Source organism: Miscanthus floridulus, chromosome 2, assembly GCF_019320115.1.
Source record: "Miscanthus floridulus cultivar M001 chromosome 2, ASM1932011v1, whole genome shotgun sequence".
NCBI lineage: Eukaryota > Viridiplantae > Streptophyta > Magnoliopsida > Poales > Poaceae > Miscanthus > Miscanthus floridulus.
This window is the reverse complement of record NC_089581.1, coordinates 3,124,566-3,144,420: the sequence shown is the minus strand read 5'-3', so window position 1 is coordinate 3,144,420 and position 19,855 is coordinate 3,124,566.

Below are 19,855 nucleotides of genomic sequence, written 5' to 3'. Positions count from 1 at the left end.
GTCGCCATTGAAGATTCGAAGTGGGTCCGAGGTTGCGCTGAAAGCTTAAATTTTTTTGGACAGCGGCTGTGGTGTTGAACGGTGCTGACCTAGGAGGAAGAAGGAGCTTGTGGTCAATTTCAGAATAAAACAACTTTTATCCCGAAATTGAGGGGGCATATGTTAACACTGGATTTTGGTCGACTTTGGAGGATGACAGGTGGACCCACATGCGGGAAGAAGAATATTTGGCAAACAAAATGAGCGGTCGGCTAAATGCTTGTGCAGTCGGTTACTTCAGAAGGTGGTGACTCCATTCGGGAAAGCAGAAGATGGCAGGCAAAGCCGATCGAAAAGATGAAAGTTGTAATAATAAAGGACTCTAAGAGTTTAGGGCAAGGAATCATAGTTTCCAAGTTTGTTTAAGAGTTCCTTTGTAAATTGTAGTCTTTTAGGACTCGTGTTTTGTCTAGGGTATAAATATGGACCCTCGACCATTGTAATAGGGGTTCACAACCAAATCAATACAACCGACCCTGTGCCAACTTTCGAGTCCCTTTGTCGTGTTGTCGAGTTCTTCGAGAGGAGTCATCGATCCGTCGACCTCCGTAAGTTCCGACAACATTGTTATCATGTTTAGTATCATGCGGTGGATTTAGACGTGAGGCAAGTAGTCTTGTTTGTTTTCAACGATCGTGCGGCGGATCTTTGCTTGACAATCAAGAAGTCTTTGCTTATGCTTTGTTTATGAGTAGATATCGTGCGGCAGGCGTTTGCTCAATATGCTTAGTGAAAGCAAGACAGTTACCGGCTCTATTAGATATGACAAAATCTAAATAGATTCATTAAGTTATCCTGTGTTGCATGTTTTAAATATTTTATATATTTGTAACACACTTCTGCCCAATCTAGATTGATATTGTTCGGCCCTCTCTTATGGTTTTATTTGTGCTTCAATGATCATTACTTTCATATTACCTTTGCAAATAGATAACATGCTCATAATGGCTGAATTATTTTAATCTAGATTGTCACATGTTGTGGGTTCATGCATGTTAATTACGTTTAACCTTTGACAAAACTAGGTGTCGTGCGGCAGATGCAGGTTTTAGATTAGTTTAATCGTGTTTATTTGCATGTTCCTTCTTCATGGACCCCAACTCGGCTGGACTATTGAGCTTGGTTATGCATTAACTCATAATTAATTTCACTTGTTCAAACATGTCTTCCCATGCACATGCATTCGGCAATCGGATCTTCACGTGTGTTCATCTTACGATTAGCTGAATGGTTTATAAACTTGTTGGCAAACAGCTTTCTATAGCTATATGTCGTTGTAAGTGGCTTCAGGGCCATATATATGGAACTGTCTGGTCTCACTCGATATGTTCCGGTTTGGCATTTAATTGTTTTATCCCTTGTTAGTTTTTTCTGGTCAAACTGACTGGCATGTTTCTGGATCACGAAGCACCCAGGGACCCGATTGAAGCCACGCTTTCTGGCTTGCTGTGTGTGAGGCATAGTGTGTCACATTTTGTGTCAACACTTATCCAACTTCCAACCTTAAGGAGATCAATGGAAAAAGTTTGTGCAACTTCTGTCAAGGAGATTAGAGATATCCCGGTAGTCTATGAATTTCTGGATGTTTTTCCTAGAGATTTACCCGGTCTACCACCAGATAGGGATATATAGTTTAACATAGAGTTAAAACCTAGAACAGCTCCGATCTCTCAGAGAGCTTATAGGATGCCTCCTAAGGAATTAGCCGAGTTGAAGACTCAGTTGCAAGAGTTGATTGATAAGGGGTTTATTCAGCCTAGTTCCTCACCTTGGGGATGTCCTGCAATTTTTGTGAAAAAGAAAGATGAGACCCTAAGGTTGTGTGTTGACTATCGTCCATTGAATGAAGTAACCATTAAGAATAAATATCCCTTACCTTGGATAGACTTGCTTTTTGATCAACTGGCTGGAGCCAAAGTTTTCTCCAAGATTGATTTGAGGTCAGGTTACCACCAAATCAAAATTAAGCCCGAAGATATTCCCAAAACGGCATTTACCACAAGATATGGGTTATATGAATACTTGGTAATGTCTTTTGGTTTGATGAATGCCCTAGCTCATTTCATGTATCTAATGAATTCAGTATTCATGCCTGAGCTAGATCAGTTTGTAGTGGTCTTCATTGATGACATCTTAGTATATTCTAAGAATAAGAAAGAACATACGGAACACCTCAAAATTGTTCTGACCCGCTTGAGAGAACATCAGCTTTATGCCAAGTTCAGTAAGTGTGACTTTTGGCTAAAGGAAGTATAGTTTTTAGGACATGTGTTGTCAGCTGAAGGAGTTGTTGTGGATCCAAGCAAAGTTAAGGATATACTAGATTGGAAACCACCAACCACTGTTCATTAGGTTCGGAGTTTTCTTGGAATGGCGGGTTATTACCGTCGTTTTATTCTAGATTTCTCTAGAGTGTCCAAGTCCATCACTAGGTTGTTGAAGAACTAAGTCAAGTTTGTCTAGTCATCTAATTGTGAAGAGGCTTTCCAGACTTTGAAGAGATTGTTAACCACTGCACCAGTATTAGCACAACTAGATATTGATAAGTCGTTTGACATTTATTGTGATGCTTCTGGTATTAGTATTGGATGTGTATTGATGCAAGAAGGCCGAGTCATTGCCTATGCTTCCAGACAACTTAAGCAACATGAAGAACATTGTCCAACTCATGATTTGGAGTTAGTAGCAGTTGTCCATGCTTTGAAGATTTGGCGGCATTACCTGCTTGATAATACTTGCCATATGTATATAGATCACAAGAGTTTAAAGTATATCTTTACTCAATCAGAATTGAACATGCGATAAAGAAGATGGTTAGAATTGATTAAAGATTCTGACTTGGAAGTACATTACCATCCTGGTAAGGCAAATGTGATTGCAGATGCTCTCAGTCATAAGAGTCATTGCAATTGTCTGACAGTAAAAACAATGGATTTGACTTTATGCCAAGAGATGGAAAAGTTGAGTATAGAGGTAATTCAACAAGGTAGTTTGACCAATATAACTGTTGGATCAACTATTCGAGACTAGATTATTGCCACTCAAAAAGAAAACAAGGGTATAGCCCCTATCAAAGAAAGAGTCTAGAATGAAAAAGTGGAATGCTTCAAAATAGATGATGAAGGTGTGCTATGGTTCAATAATCGTCTTGTGGTACCAAAGGTTCCTGAGTTGCGATAGTTAATTCTTGAAGAGGCATATGCTACTAGGTTATCTATTAATCTGGGAAGTAATAAGATGTACCATGACTTGAAACATAAATTTTGGTGGACCAAAATGAAGATAGAGATTTCCCGGTATATAGCCAAGTGTGATACTTGTCAAAAAGTGAAAGCTATACATTTGAGGTCTGCTGGAGAGTTACAGTCATTGCCTATTCCAGCTTGGAAGTGGGAGGATATTAGTATGGATTTTATTATTGGTCTACCCAAGACATCTAAAGGCTTTAATTCAATATGGGTTATTGTAGATCGACTAACTAAGTCAGCATATTTTCTTCCAGTCACGAGTACATACCCCACTATCCAATATGCTAAGATGTATTTAGCACGAATCATGAGCCTACATGGAATACCAAAGACCATAGTGTCAGATAGGGGTACACAGTTTGTCTCCAACTTTTGGAAACAATTGCATGCTTCGTTAGGTACCAAACTCCTACATAGTATAGCTTATCACCCCCAGACTGATGGTCAGACTAAAAAGGTCAATCAAGTACTTGAAGATATGTTGAGATGTTGTGTTCTTAACTATTCCAATAAGTGGGATGAATGTTTGCCTTTAGCTGAGTTCTCAAACAACAATAGTTATCAGGAGAACATTAGAATGGCTCTATTTGAAGCACTCTATGGTCGTAGATGCAGAACATCACTGAATTGGTCTGAACCCGGGGAAAGATGGTTCTTTGGAGTTGACCTTGTGAAAGAAACAGAAGAGAAGGTTAGACAGATACAAAGTAATTTGAAGGTAGCTTAGTCTCGACAAAAGAGTTATGCAGATAAACGACGTAGATCATTGGTGTTTAACAAGGGAGATTTTGTATATCTGAAGGTACCACCAATGAAGGGAGTTACCCATTTCGGTGTTAAAGGCAAGTTGGCACCTTGTTATATTGGACCATTTCAAATTTTGGAAAGGTATGGAAAGGTGGCATATCACTTGAAGTTACCAGAACATCTTTCAGTTGTGCACGATGTGTTCCATGTTTCTCAATTAAAGAAGTGTCTCCGAGTGCCTGAGCAGAATATTGAGGTTGAAGGAGTGGAACTTGAACCTAATTTGACCTATTCTGAATATCCTATTCGAGTTCTGGATCAGAAAGACCGTGTCACATGAAGGAGAACAATCAAGTTCTACAAGATACAATGGAATCAATATTCCGAAGAAGAAGCTACTTGGGAATCTGAAGATTACTTGCTAGAAAAGTTTCCGGAGTTTCTTGCGTCAATATAGAGTAATGTTAGTTGAGCTCGGTCGTTACAAATCATGTTTTGTAAAGAGACCTTAGCTGTTTTATGGACATGTTTTTTATATGTTCGCTCGACACATTTCCTTTTCCATTACTTACCCTTAGACTTTAAATCTTGGGACGAGATTTCTTTTAGGGGGAAGGATTGTAACACCTTGGGTGTTTTAAGTACTAAAACCTGCCATGTCATCATATGCATTGCAAAGCAGTTGGAATTAGTGAAAACTTGGATATGCATTCACTAAAACAAGTTTACTTTTATGTTATATGTGTTGACTTGGATGGTTGGATCAATTTCAAAACAATTGTGTTGGATTGGATTTCCGAAAACACTTATTTCAATATTTAAACTCTACCCTGAAAACCAAATTCAAAATATAAGCACATTTTGGGGTTGAGTCTAAAAGCAAAAGTGTAGAGCTTGTCAAGTTGTACAAAGTTTGTTTTTGGAGTTTTCAAAGTTGTTATGTAAAATTTGAAGTAATTTGAAAAGGCGAAATGTACTTAAAGTGTCCCCTTTTGATTTTAAACTTGCATTTCAAAATGTAGACTGAATTAGAGTATGGTTATTAAAGCAAAGTTGTAGAACTTTGAATTTGGAACAACTTTTATTTTTGGAGATTTTTGAGTTACCATACAAATTTGGGAGTAATTTAAGAATTTAAAACAAGTGGTAATTCAGTAATTAGTTGAAACAGTGCCATCGGGTAGCTGTCACCGCCGGCGACCTTCTTTGGTGTTCCAGGCGCGCCCGTGGCCTTCTCCGGCTTCGCGCTGGCACGAGCAAGCTGCTGCGTGTCATCTCCTCGCTTCCTGGCCGCTCTACAAAGCTTGTGTCGTCGCCGTTCTTCTCTTTTCCTCTCCTCTGTTTTTCCCGACGCCGCCGCCATAGCTCCGTCGAGCTCGCGCCGACGCCGTAGCGCCATTCCAGTCGCCACAAAACTATCATAGCTCTGCTTGTTCCTTGCGCACCAAGCCAACCAGCCCTAGTCGCTTGACTTTGCTAGGAAACGCCAGTTGCTGGCTTTCTTCCTCGCGGCCGGCAATACCACCGTCGAGTGAGCGCCGTCGTGGATAGCGCTCTACGGTGAGCCTTTGTCCTTGCAAAGTGTGGTTCCAGCTTCACCTTGTTCCTATGGTGCTTTGTACATTGTTGCTTGATCAATTTGTCCACCGTAGCCACTGGATCATCGCCGTCGACGTTGCTCACGCCGCCACGGCTGCTGTGATCATCGACCCACTTTTCTGTTGCTCCTTCGGCTCGGCCTTTGACTCCAATGCGTTCGAGGTGAGCTCCTAGTGCTTCCTGTATCTTTCAATTAACCACTACCGGCCTTGTTTCACTGGCGTAGCGCAGCCACGCCGTCATGGCCGCCATGGCCGACGTCAAGCTCGAACCTCGCCATGACTAGTCTCGTTAGTGCTACCAATCGACGCGCTGTGAAGTGGGGAACGTAGTAGTGCATTGGCCGTGGTCGGAGACCTCACCTGCGGCAAGAAATCGCCGGTCAAAGTATGGTCGTCGTTGATGAGCGTGGGAGGTAGACGCTGACATGTGGGACCCCGTTGTCAGCGACTCTGTGTTTGAAAATGGATTTTTCTATTTTGTAGAATTGAATGAATAGGACTGTGGTTTGTTATTTTTGTGTACAATTATTTAGAGCTCCAAAAATTATGAAAATTTTTGTGTGACCTCTCTGTGATGTATAATATTTAGGAAAAATATGAAATGTTGTTTTTTAGAAGTTTTGAATGTGTAATTAATAAATGAGTTTCCATAATTTTTATATGCTTAAATAATTATCCAAAAATTATGAAAATTGTTTTGCCACTTAGTTATCATGTGATGAACCTTTACAAAAATTTTGAGCTCAATTGGAACAAGTTGATTTATTTCATAATTTTGAATTAAATAATTAATTCATAAAAGCAAATAGTAACCTTTAATGATTTATGTTTTGTTTGAATTTTTGGATTGAGTGATGACCTTGGGTCATTAGTTGGTAATGATCCTTGGCAATTGAAATAAGTGTTATGAAAAAGGTTTAGTTAGTTTTAACTTGTAACTGTACCGCGAAGGAAAGTTGTATTCAAGCTATTAATTTTTGCATCCATTGTCAAGCATCATGTTAAACATGGCATTGTTACTACGTGTAGTGAACAAAAGTGAGCACGTGGTAGTTAATCAAGTTGAGGAGGAGGTTAATCCATCTGTTGAGGTCGGATTTGATATCAGTGGGACGACTTCGGAACCTAACTTTTCCGCCAATCAAGGCAAGCCCCGGATGCATTTAAACCTACCTTGTGTTTTACAAATTTATATTGCTTTTGCTTTTCAATACTGCCTTAAGTGATTAGGAGTGAGTGAAAACCTAATTGGTGCATTACCAACCTTGTTTTTCCATATCTACCTTATTACCAGTTTTACTTCATAAATGCCTAGTTATGCTTAGCCATGCTTAGACCGATAAAAGTCGGGTGATTACCTGTCACCTGTGAGTTTAAATGGATCTTTGGTTACATTTGGTTACTTAAGTTATCATGTGATATGAGCATGTGGAGTAATAAATCTAGACCGGGCGGACTCGGTGTATGAGAGCCACAAGACATGGATATCTTCTGAGCGGGTTCTTTCCACCTGTGTTGATTGAGACTCGTCCATTGTTGAACTGCATGAGGTGAGACCTTGTAGTACTAACCACATACTCCGGTAAGCCTTAACTTGGCGATTCTATTACGAGAATGGCTACTCGCGCACTGGGAGTGGAGAGATGGTGGAGTACTATATTTTCGGGTGGCGCAGACCCGTTCTTGTTTTAGAGGACCTACATATGTCATATGGTCTGGAATCCCTAGCTAGGTTTAATCGGTTCGAATCGTCGTTGCTCCTCGGTTATGGAGATTCAACTCACTGTTCATCATCGTAGTTTAATAAATGGAACTTGAGTAAGGTTTGAGAAAGTGTTGGATACGAAGTTTCATGATCTCAATACGGATCATGTCAGCTTTGTATATGATCTTTTTGATGATAAAAATGTTGATATAAAGAATCTTGCTAGAGAGCTTTTACGTAAAAAAACTTTGATTATTGCTAAAGCCATACCTTGAATCCCTAAGCCTGCATTCCTGAGTCTTCTTAGTTTTATTTTGGTTAAGTTTTGTTGAGTACTTTTGTATTCAGGGTTCGTTGACCCTTGTTGCTGGTGAGCCTCATGAGCAGGTCTATTTTGGACTATGCTGCATGACTGTTGTTCGATCCGATGACGACAAGTAATTGTGTGGTCCTTGGGTAGGGCAGTTTAATTATGTGTTTTGTATTATGTTAATAATGCCACTCCACCACTACTATGGTTTGTAATAATTATCGAACTTAGTTTGTAAGATTTGAAACTACTGTTTTGTAAACTAAGTTATTGTAAGACTTCTGCTATTTTACTCTGATGTAGATATTTGAATAAATGTTGTAATACTACAATGACTCTATAATGGGATCATGCTCAAAAATCATGGATGATTCGGGGTTCCTCGAGGACACCCGACAGACTTCTTAAGTTATCAGGAACATATGCATAGTCAGTAGAGGTCATTGGACAGTGACAGGTGCATGTGGGCCCTATAATTTAGGAGGTTCTGCCACACTTAAAAATCTATTTCTTAAAACTATGGCCTCCTTTTCTAACCCTAGCAAAACATATGCAAAAGATAAACTATCTAATTGTGCAACTATGGTTTAGCTAGTGTGTTGCTATCTCTACCGCAAATGGAGTAATGTAATCAATGTAAATGCAGAAGCTAAAGAGCAAGGTAGAGATATACAAACTCCCATCGACGACTCTGGTATTTTTACCGAGGTATCGAGAAGCATGCAAGCTTTCCCCTAGTCCTCGTTAGAGCCCCTTGCAAGGAATCTCTCGCAAGGGCCAAGCTCCTAGTCAGGTAACTCTATGGATAGCCTCAGGCCTTCCCCACACGCAAGTGGGTCTCCAATGTACCTTCCAGCAAGCCTCTCCCAGATGCTCCCCGCCGTCTTTATTATCAAGCTTTTGGTCGAACTACCGTGGGCCTTGTTCCCTCCGGTACACGGTGGCGACCACACCACAAACGCGGTTGGTGTGATCTCACAAGACTACAACCCCTCCAATATACAACAATGGTGCTCGCAAGCACTGAGTGGTAAGAGGTATGCAAACCTCACTAAACACTAGGCCTAAACCTAGGGCAAGCGCATAAGCGATGGTCTAATCAATCTAAGCACTTCGCAAAACACCTACGTAAATCACCTAATGAATCACTAAGCACTATGCAAGTGGAGATCACTAAAATGGTGTATCAACACCCTTGATATGTTTCCTTAGCTTCACACACCCCAAATGGTTGGTTGGGGGTTGTATTTATAAGTCCCACTGAGAAAGTAGTCGTTGGGGATGAAGTCCTGCTTTTCTGCTACTGACCAGATGCTAGAGTCATCCTGATCGGACGTGTCCAGTCGTCTCAACCGTTGGAGCCACAAACAACTGATCGGATGTTGCCAACATCGGGTCACTTGCCACCAGACATGTCCGGTCGCATTTTCGCCGCTCTTGAACCTCTTTGTACTCAATCGGATGTTGTTGTCCTGTGTCCGGTCAGTTTGCAGCCAGCATCCGGTCACTTGCTAAGTGTGTTGCTAGACTAATGAATAGTGCCATCGGTGCGTCCGGTCGATTCACTTGTTTAGCGTCTGATCGCTGCTATTGACGCCTGCTGTTGCTGAGCCACTAATCGAAGCGTCCGGTCACTTTCTTCCAATGTCTGGTCCAGCGTCTAATCATCTCTGTGAGCTTGTTTCTTCATGATCTTGCATACGGCTTGGTTCCTATCTTCATGCTTAGACTTTGCTTGATATCTTGGGTCTTCTCTTGTGCTCCTAAGTTCTTGCTTGAGGTATTGATCATCGAATCATAACATCGCCTTTGTCCAAGTCACGTCTTACATCCTTTTGAACTATAAAACAATCACTTGCAAATTCATTAGTCTAATTTGGTTGTGTTGGTCATCAAACACCAAAATCCAATGTAAATAGGCCTAGGGTCCATTTTCCTTATAGCCATGATAGGCCATACCAGAGGGTTCACATCAAGAACAACATCGGGCGTGCGGGTGTTGTTCCGTCTAACCCTCGTACGAATGATGATAGGCGCGTCAGCTCACCACGACATCCGCTAGAATGGGATGGAATGCCATGACCGATAGATGGTGCCTGCATGTGGTGCTAGTGACGAATAGGGCCACGATGTGGAGCTATCCCTGTTGACATCTATAGGGGGCATAGGATCCACATGAAGGAGAAGAAGGACCCAGCGATCCTAAAAGCTTTCCTCTCTCTCTCATTCTTCTCCTTTTCCTCTATTGTAACCCATGCTTTCTCTTGGCCTATAAAAGGGAAAGGAGGGCGTCCCCTGAAGAGGACCCCGATCGAACCCCAAACCGATCAGATCTAGATACACATAAGAGCAACAAATGAGCTCTTAGCACCCTTTCACTCCTTTCACCAGAGACATGGGACATGTCTCTCTCTCATCTATTTATAACCCCTACTACAAACTTTTAGTGCTAGTAACACGAGCAGCAGCGATGAACTAGACGTAGGGACTTTCTGCCCGAACCAGTATAAACCTCATGTCCTCTAAGCGCACCATCTGAGCTAGACGCATACTACTAGAAATTTACTCATCTATGATAACTCAAAACACCGACAGTTGGTGCACTAGGTAGGGGCGTTTTGCGCGTCTTGACATCTACACCAGGCCACAGATGGCTAATCACAATGTCAGCTAGGTCTCGGGCATGCATGTGAGCTTTAGGAACCTAGATTTCATCATCACGATGGAGGGAGAGTTGTTGCGGGCTCTTGTCATCGTCCAACCTGTCCACTCTACCTACCTCGATGCGATCATTGAGGCGCTTGAGGAGCTATAGCTGCATGCACCAGAGGCCCATGCCCTTGGGAGTGACCAACTCCTCGATTTTGACTATGGGAGGTTAGAGCACTAGCTTAGTGCCTTCCCTGGATCCCGACCGTCCTAGGAGAACCTATACCACCTCACCTTCTCGTTCGCTAATGTCATGATGCAGCTTATCAAGGGAGAGACACTCTCCCTAGAATACCTCATCCGGAGTGCCCCCGACAACGCTCCTATCCGGTCTCCGCAACACCATAGAGACTGTTGGCCACCTTATGACCGAATATGTTGTAGAGTCTTTCCACAACCTCCTTGCGGGAGAAACAGAGTCACCCTTGACTTTTGACTCTAGTAGGGGGAGCCATCACTCCTCTCATGAATGTTTCATGGCAGGTACCCCCGAGGGACAGGTCGAAAGCATCCATGAGGAAGAGGGTACCCCAACAAACGACCTCGATGATGAGATTAAGGGGGATGCAAGGGACCCACCTCACCTGTGGGTGGAGCAGCTGAACACCCAACGCCAAGAGCTCGAGGAAGCGTGACTCTAGCTCAAGCAGGAATGAGCAGAGCTTGAGCGAGAGATCGAACACCATGGATACAGTGGGCATGCGCATGCCATGGCCCGCAACATGAACCAGAGGATTATCGAGGATAATGAAGCGCTCTCACACTTCACCCGGGCAAGCCAGAACATTGTTGCTATGGCGGCCTTGCTCTAGGGGCTTCTAGAGCCCACGATGCTCGAGGATCATCGGGCCCATTATGAGATTTGCATGCTACTCGAGCGTGCAGCGGCGCAGCAGGCCAAGAGCTCGCTGTCTCGATGACGTGAGCTCAACACCAGCCAGCGCATGCCCTCAAAGCGACCCGACAAGGATGCATCAATCCACCAGGCGCCGCAAGGCGATAGGCCATGCACCATGGTCCCAATGCATGAGCGTCTTGCCTACAACCATGATGCACATGACACCCTCGATGCCCATAGGCGTGCCCATGGTGATGGGAGGGAGGGGGCTAGCCATGGCTACCACCCTCGTCGTGGCGAACGCTATGATAGTGGTGAGGACCAAAGCCCGAGCCCTAACCTGCTAGGACCTTAGGCCTTCGGCCGACACATCCTCAATGCCATATTCCCACCATGGTACCGACCACCAACCAACATCCCGAAATACTTTGGGGAAACAAACCCTAGATTGTGGCTCAAGGATTATCGGCTTGCTTGCCAAACCGGTGGAGCAGATAATGATGATTTTATTATCCACAACCTTGCATTGTTCCTGGCTGATTCGGTGTGAACGTGGTTGGAACACCTTCTGCCCAATAGAATCCAAGGTTGGGCGGACCTGAAAGAGATCTTTGTGGGAAACTTCTAGGGAACATACGCGTGCCTTGGGAACCTGTGGGATCTCAAAAGCTACCAATAAGAAGGCTGGGGAAACTCTTCGTGGGTACATCCAGCACTTCTCCCGGTAGTGCAACGAGCTGCCCAACGTCACCGATGCCGATGTCATAGGAGCCTTCATGTCTAGGACCACCTGTGAGTCCCTAGTCCACAAGCTAGGATGTAAGGGCCTGTGAACTACCAAGGAGCTGCTCAACATTGCCACCAGCCATGCCTTAGGCAAGGAGGTTGTAGGGGCAGTTTTTGACTGCCTCAAGGGCAAGGCAAAGTGGGATGGCCTTATAAGTGAGAGGAAGAGAGTTCGTATGCTTGTAAGTCTTGTTGCCCACGCTGGCTGGTACAGGAGGATGGTAGGCACCAACAACACTATTGGATATTGGTTGTATGTGGGAGGTTACATCGTCTTGTTTCGGGAATGGCAGATGTCGGCACCTGCATATACTGTTGATGCCCAGAGGCATGTGAGGAGTTTCACCATGTTCACTTGGTACGGTAAATCCTGGCGCCCATAACACTATCGATGCCTAGAGGCATGTGGGGAGCCTTACCGTATGGGAGTTAACGGCGCCCACAATACTATAGAGGAAAAAATGTCGACGCCTATAATACTATTTTATGTCAGGGTGGTTGCAGAGTACTATTCCTATAGGTGATAGGGTATGGTCCCTGGTATCATGGTTTGACTTAAGCACCTTATCTTGCTTTCTTTGTTCGTTCCCTGGTCCCTTCTAGGCGGGCATCCCCAGTCAATTAGTCCCAGTCAGCTCTGGTTGCGCTAGTCAGAGAAGAGCAGTGAGCAGGGTCTTTGCATACCTAGGTCGGAGACGCGGGGTCAGAGTCGATAAGCGGGCGTTGTTCCTCCTCGGCCTGACCTTCCGATCGATGATTGGACCACCGTTCTGGCCTATTATTTTAGAGACTTGGGCCACCCTATGAGTGCGCGCTGTCTGCTTGGGCCAAGCCTTTGTGGGGATGTCGGTCCGTGAGGGACCCTAGGTTTATAAACCCAACAAAGGTACTTATGGATGAAGGCAGCGGCCTCAACATCATGTATGGCAAAATGCTCGACGCCATGGGCATCAACCAATCGTGCATCTGACCGACCGGAGCGCCTTTGCATGGCATCGTGCCTAGAAAAGCAAGCCATGCCACTTGGGCAAATCAATCTGCCCGTGACCTTTGGGGATTCGACCAATTACAGGATGGAGACCCTTACCTTTGAGGTGGTCGGGTTCCACGGAACCTACCATGCCATCTTAGGACAACCATGCTATGCAAAGTTCATGGCTATCCCCAACTACACCCATCTAAAGCTAAAGATGTCGAGACCATGCGGGGTCATCACCATTGGCTCCTCCTTCCAGCATGCCTACGAGTGTGAGATCGAGTGCTGTGAACACGCCACGACAATCGTCGCCTCCAAAGAGCTTGCGACCATCAGGAAGTTGGTCGCCAAAGAAGCACTTGACCCCAAGCAATCGGCGGAGTCTTTTGAGCCTATAGAGGGCACCAAGGAGGCCCTCATATACCCTAGCGGCTCCAAGGGCAAGGTGGTGCACATTGGCACCACTCTTTCCTTCAAATAGGAAAGCATGCTCGTCGACTTCCTCCTCGCCAACAGAGACATATTTGCGTGGAAACCCTCAGACATGCCTAGTATTCCAATAGAATTCGCCAAGCATGCTTTGAAGATCAGTCCATGCTCCACATCGATGAATCAGCGCCTACGTCGCTTTGACGAGGGGAAGCGTAGGGCCATCGGCGAAGAGATTGCGAAGCTTTTGGCGGCTGGGTTCATCAAGGAAGTATACCACCCCAAGTGGTTAGCCAATCCCATTCTAGTATAAAAAAGAGTAGAAAATGAAGAATGTGTGTCGACTATATGGGTCTCAACAAAGCGTGTCTAAAGGATCTCATTCCTTTGCCACGCATAGACCAAGTAGTCGACTCAACCTCAGGGTGCGAAACCCTTTGCTTTCTTAATGCATACTATGAGTACTATCAAATCGCGATGAAAGAGTCCAACCAGATCATGGCATCTTTCATCACCCCATTTGGATCATTCTGCTATGTCACGATGTCGTTTAGTCTGAAAAACGCGAGGCTACGTACCAGCGTTGTATACTCAAATATTTCAGGGACCTCACTAGGTGAACCATTGAGGCCTACATGGATGACATCATGGTCAAATCCTAATAGGCTAACCAAGTCATAGCCGACCTAGAGTAGACCTTCATGAAACTTCGAGCAAACAACATTAAGCTCAACCCTAAGAAATACGTTTTGGGGTCCCGAGCCATGATCTCAACGACACAAGCCACGAGCGAGTTGGTCTCCTCCGACCACACCACCTCAAGGTCATCGCAGACCACTCTGAGGGCGGTGCTCCAGATACCGAGCTCGTCACTCTCCGCCTGAAGATTTTTCCACACCTCGGTGAGGTCCACGGCCATACCGGTAGAAATGCTCTCGGCCTCTAGCTTCTAGGTCGTCATGCTTTTGAGGTTGGCCTAGAGGGAGCTGACCTTCTGCTACACGTCATTGCGCTCTTGGCAGGCCTGGTCACACTCTCAGAAAGCCTGTTCATGCTCCTCGTGAGCTGCGTCGCATTCTGAGTGGAGCCTCTCTGTGGTTTAGATCAGTTCATCCCGCTCCTTGTGTAGCCGAGCGATCGTCGTGGCATCTAGGATCACCCTCTTCTCTAGGGCCATGAGCTTCTCCTCGTCCCCTAGCTTTAGATGCCTCTCCTTCTCAACTTTGCCTAGAAGGTCAAGGATTTGCTGGCGAGTCTAGCCGTCCTTCTGGAGCAACTCATCTACACCTTCCTGACCCTAGTGGTTTCTTCATCATCCTTCTGCGACCTTGCCGGTAGGATCTCGATTGCCTTCTCAGTGTTGTCAGCATCTCAATAGGCCTCGGCCACCCACGACTAAAGATTAGCCACCTCCTTGACGAGGGGAGTCAGCTCGACCACCCTCTGCTGGGTGACAATGAGCTAAGCTATCACCTCCCCATGTAGCTATGCCTCCTCAATAAGGTGGTCCTAGGTTTCCTTCTATTGTTGAAGGAACTGAGATTTCCCTAGCTACGAGCTATAATGGACTGTAAAAGACGATGGTCAGGACATAAAAAGTATATAAAGGAAGATAAGCACAAGAAGCAGGACCAAACAATACCTGGCCAGAGGGAACAACAATGTCGCGCAATGCACCCGTAGCGTGGTTTAGGGCTTCGAGCACGGACGCGATCCCTACGTTGAGGTTCTCCCTCTCCATGCTCTCTACGATGTCATTGAGGGTGAAAAGCATCAATGCCGGATCCTATGGATCCACCCACTAGAGCAGTGGCTCGCCCTGCACTGGCGAGCCGCTACCCACCGACCTTAGGCTAGGGATGACTCCCCGCTGGCTACAAGCACCACCAACCCCTCTCGCCATGACATCCCTGTCGGTACGCCCGCTCTAGCGATGGAAGGGATTAGCGGTGCGAACGCCAACCTCTCTCCTAGCACAACGACTCCTAGGGACCCCTCGGCTATGTCCCCCTCCATCCGACCCATGCGAGGCACCATCACTTGGGCCGCCGATGGCATGGGTTGCGCCTGTGCCTCAGGCACCGCTATGGTTGCACCCGACTATGACTCGTCTATCACGGCCGCTGCCACCTCCACCTGTGTTGCCAGGGTCATGACCAGCAACGTTGCGCCCACCATGGTCAGCGCCACTAGCGTGGTCGACAACCCTGTCTGCCCCGCCGTCAGTAGTGGTATTGCGGCCATCACTAGCTTCCCCACAACATCCAAGGGCGCCCCTTGAGCACCCATGTCCACCCATCTTGTCGAGGGCATGGGTGCCAACATGGGCAGCGCTCGACCGTCCAACAACACGGTGACACTAGCGCCACTCCCACCTGAAACAGGCGTGACACCAGTCGATGGATGCCACCTCGATAGGAGGGTGATGCTCTTCTTCAGCACCAGCGCCAAAGGATTTCACTGTCTACTGACGCTACAAGGGACAAAAACCATAAGTCATGATGAAATCCGACTAAAACATGAAAAAATAGAGGAACTAATAACTCACCTCAACATAGTAAGGCGGCAAATGCGTTTGGGGGGCGAACTCCTCGACCCTCGCTCCACCTCATCAGGATGAGGCTGTTTCGAGCCCGCCCCTGCTCCTGGGCAAAAGGGCTCACTCCCCTTGGCTCTTGAGGTGCAATGGTAGAGCCACCCACCTCCGTTGGCACCTTAGGCACAACGGTAGAGCCGTCTGCCTCTATTAGCTCCTGGGGCAAGCCGATGGTACGCCCCGCCTCTACTAGTTCCTAGGGGGCATCGATGGTACGATCTGCCTCCACTAGCTCTCCAGACATGCCCTTCCCTCTATGGAACGAGAAGGGTCCTGACGTCTGCAAGGATGAACCAATGCCTATCAGCGTATCCTTGTTCTCAAGGTTGTCCCACTCGATATTGTTAGCTACCATCTCTTCTCCCTCCATCACCTCATCATCGTCACTGTCATCATCGTCATCATCGTCGTCGGTGTCCTCCCCTTGTTCCCATGCCTATAGCTTCCACTGCTTCATCCTCTTCTTGTCCTCCTTCGTCTTCCTCAGCCGCTCACCCTCAGCGCGATTCGCCGTCCTCATAGCCAAATCCCTTGGTAGCGATGTTGGGTGGTCCATGAGGATGAGATCCCTCGGTTGGTCCCATCCCTCTCAAAGTTAGTGTCATAGGGTCAAGAAATCATTTGAAGAGAAGGCAAGAGAAAGGGAAACTTATAAAGACGACATAGCCTGGCTCCGGATGCATTAGAGGATGTCCTGGCATCGGGCAGATGAAGTCAAGGGCAGAACTTGCATCGTCCCACAAAGGCTCTATCACCTCCTTGATGCGTTGCGCGATCTCGGAGTTGGAGAGCATTCCCTTGGCGAGCGCCATTCTGTTTAACGATGCCTCGAGCGCCATTGCGTATAGCGGGAGCGCACGCATCATCAACGGCGCCACCCTCCTTGCATGGTAAGCCCTGATGACACCCGACCCCTTCAGGCCATTCTCCTTCAGGATGTGTATGACGGTGATATTGTCTCAGATCTTCTTCTTGTCCTTCTTTGGGACGCCCTACTTCCTCCACTGCTCTGGGGCCTCTTCGATTAGGCACCCAGTAAACTTTGATAGAGAGGCGGTGGCGTCATTCTTGAGGTAGAACCACTATGAGTGCCATCCCTTGTTGGACGTCAAGAGCCGCATGGACGGTTACTTGCTGACCCGATTGTTTTGAAGTTAGATGCCGGTGCACCCCATTGGCATGTGTAGCTCCTAGCTACCACTTTTCTCCCTCTTCTTTGGGAGGTTGATGATGAAGAAATCCCTCCACAAGTCGAAGTGGAGGCTGATCCTCAAGAATCCCTCATACAGCGCGATGAACGCTGCCATGTATTGGATCCCATTGGGATTGAGATGATACAACTCAATCTTGTAGTAGTGCAGCAGCCCCTAAAGGAATTTGTGGGCGGGGGTCGCAAGCCCATGCTCATGGAAGTAGGCGAACGACACCACATAGCCATCGAGCGGTGACTGCAAATCCTCATCGCTGGGTAGCAACCACTCCTCGGGTGAGGTCCGTGCGTAGAGAAGACCATGATGGATGAGGCCCTCCAAGCACTGGAAGGTGATGTTGGAATGGCTCCATGGATCCATTGGAGGTGGGGCGAATGGATGCGGGCTCAACGGTAGTGGGGACGCAGAGGTAGAAAACCTAAGCGATGGTGGCGGCGGCACGGCTATGGAGGCTAGGATGCAACGTATGGAACTCGGAGGGCTAACCCTTTGGTTTTATAGGGGCGTTGGGTGCGATGAAACCAATCGCCCATCTAGATCTCCGCGCCTACCACGACCTGTCATCACGTCTCACCATGAGGCGTATGCATGCAACCTATGCTCGTCCCCTTGGAAAACTCGCCGGACGTTTTGCCTCCCCGAACAGGCCACGACCCATCATAGGTAAGAGGGATATGGAGCTGAAAACACTCCTACGGCCCATCTAGGCCTAGAGAGTTCAAAGGTTGGCCCACCGATGGGTTCGACAACCGCTCCGGGCACCTTTAGAGTGAGGGGTGGAAAGGGATAGGCCCGCTAGTGGCTAGCACCTAGGCGCATGAACGCCACGAGCATCCCGGCCCATGTTCGAGTCTTGGTCAGATACGATCCATGGTTTTTCCTTGAAGAAAGGCAGAGAGCCCTCAGGACCGGTCGAACGGACCCAAGAACTGTATGGATTGACCGATGAGAATCTAGAGTCGGTCACTAGCTGTCCCAAGCTGGATCCCTATGAACCGGATGTTGGGGGCCCACTTAGACCAATCCATTAATAGCTCACCGAGCACCATGATTCGTCCATGGAGGAAAATCATGGCATGGCTTAGCCCCTCCATTTTTATCTGAAAAAACGCTTGAGTGAAGACGATCACAAAGATAAGCCGACCCTCAACTGGACCCTTTGAAAGGTCCTAATATGGCTAGAGGGGGGTGAATAGCCTATTTAAAATCTATAAATCAACTGGAGTAATTTGATTAGTACAACAAATAGTGAAATGCAAACTTGCTCTAGCTCTACAAGGGTTGCAAGCCACCTATCCAATAATTCTAGTTTTTATGATCACTAGACACATAATCCACTAGGTCACTACTCACTAAGATCTCTCACAATTACTACACTAAAGAGCTCCACTAGATAAAATTAATCCACAAAGCAAGCTCTCAATTCTAGCTACACTAAAGAGCTTGATATAGCTAGTTTGCGAGAATGTAAATGAGTAAGTGAGGTGATTATACCACCGCATAGAGGAGTGAACCAATCATAAGATGAATACTTTATCAATCACTGGGAAAATACCAAAGGGTAAGAGACAACTAATTTTCACCCGAGGTTCACGTGCTTGCCAACATGCTATGTCCCCGTTGTGTCGACTAACACTTGATGGTTCGGTGGCTAAGAGGTGTTGCACGAACCTCGTCCACACAATTGGACACCGCAAGAACCTACCCACAAGTGAGGTAACTCAATGACACGAGCAATCCACTAGAGTTATCTTTCGGCGCTTCGCCAGGGAAGGTACAAATCCCCTCACAATCACCAGAGATGGCCACGAACAATTACCAACTCGTGCCAATTCTCCTCCGCTGCTTCAAGTCATCTAGGTGGTGGCAACCACCAAGAGCAACAAGCGAATCCCGCAGCAAAAACACAAATACCAAGTGCCTCTAGATGCAATCACTCAAGCAATGCACTTGGATTCTCTCCCAATCTCACAAAGAAGATGAATCAATGATGGAGATGAGTGGGAGGGCTTTGGCTAAGTTCATAAGGTTGCTATGTCAATGCAAATAGCCAAGAGAGTGAGCTTGAGTCGACCATGGGGCTTAAATAGAAGCCCCCATGAAATAGAGCCATTGGGCTACTCACTGCACTAAACACGAGGTGACCAGACGCTCCGGTCATATCGACCGGACGTAGGACCCCAACGTCTAGGCGTGTGATGCACACCATGTGTCCCTTCTCTTTAGGGCACATTTGGCTTGGCTCTTCGGGGCTCCGGCTCCTCCATGCAGCGACTGTGCAACCCTATAGATCACTGTAGCAGCTAAAAATAGCTCCGGCTCCTATACAAATGAACATGGATTGAGAAGGAGCTGCTGGAGCTACGTTTGTGGTGCTCCACCAGCTCTACTACAGTACCCGCACAGTGGCAGAGCCGGAGCCAGTGCGAGCTCCACCAAACACGTCCTTAAATACTGAGCATTCGATCCCAACGGTTAAGTGATGACCGGACGTGCTGCTGCAAAGTGACCGGATGCTAGACCTCAGCATCCAGTCGTTTCCAGTAAGCATCCAGAAGCGAGAAATCACGACCAGACATGTTTGATCATGCTCGACCGGACACACCCATCGTCCGGACATAGGCCCTGAGCGTCCAGTCAGTTTTCGCGCTAGTGTCCGA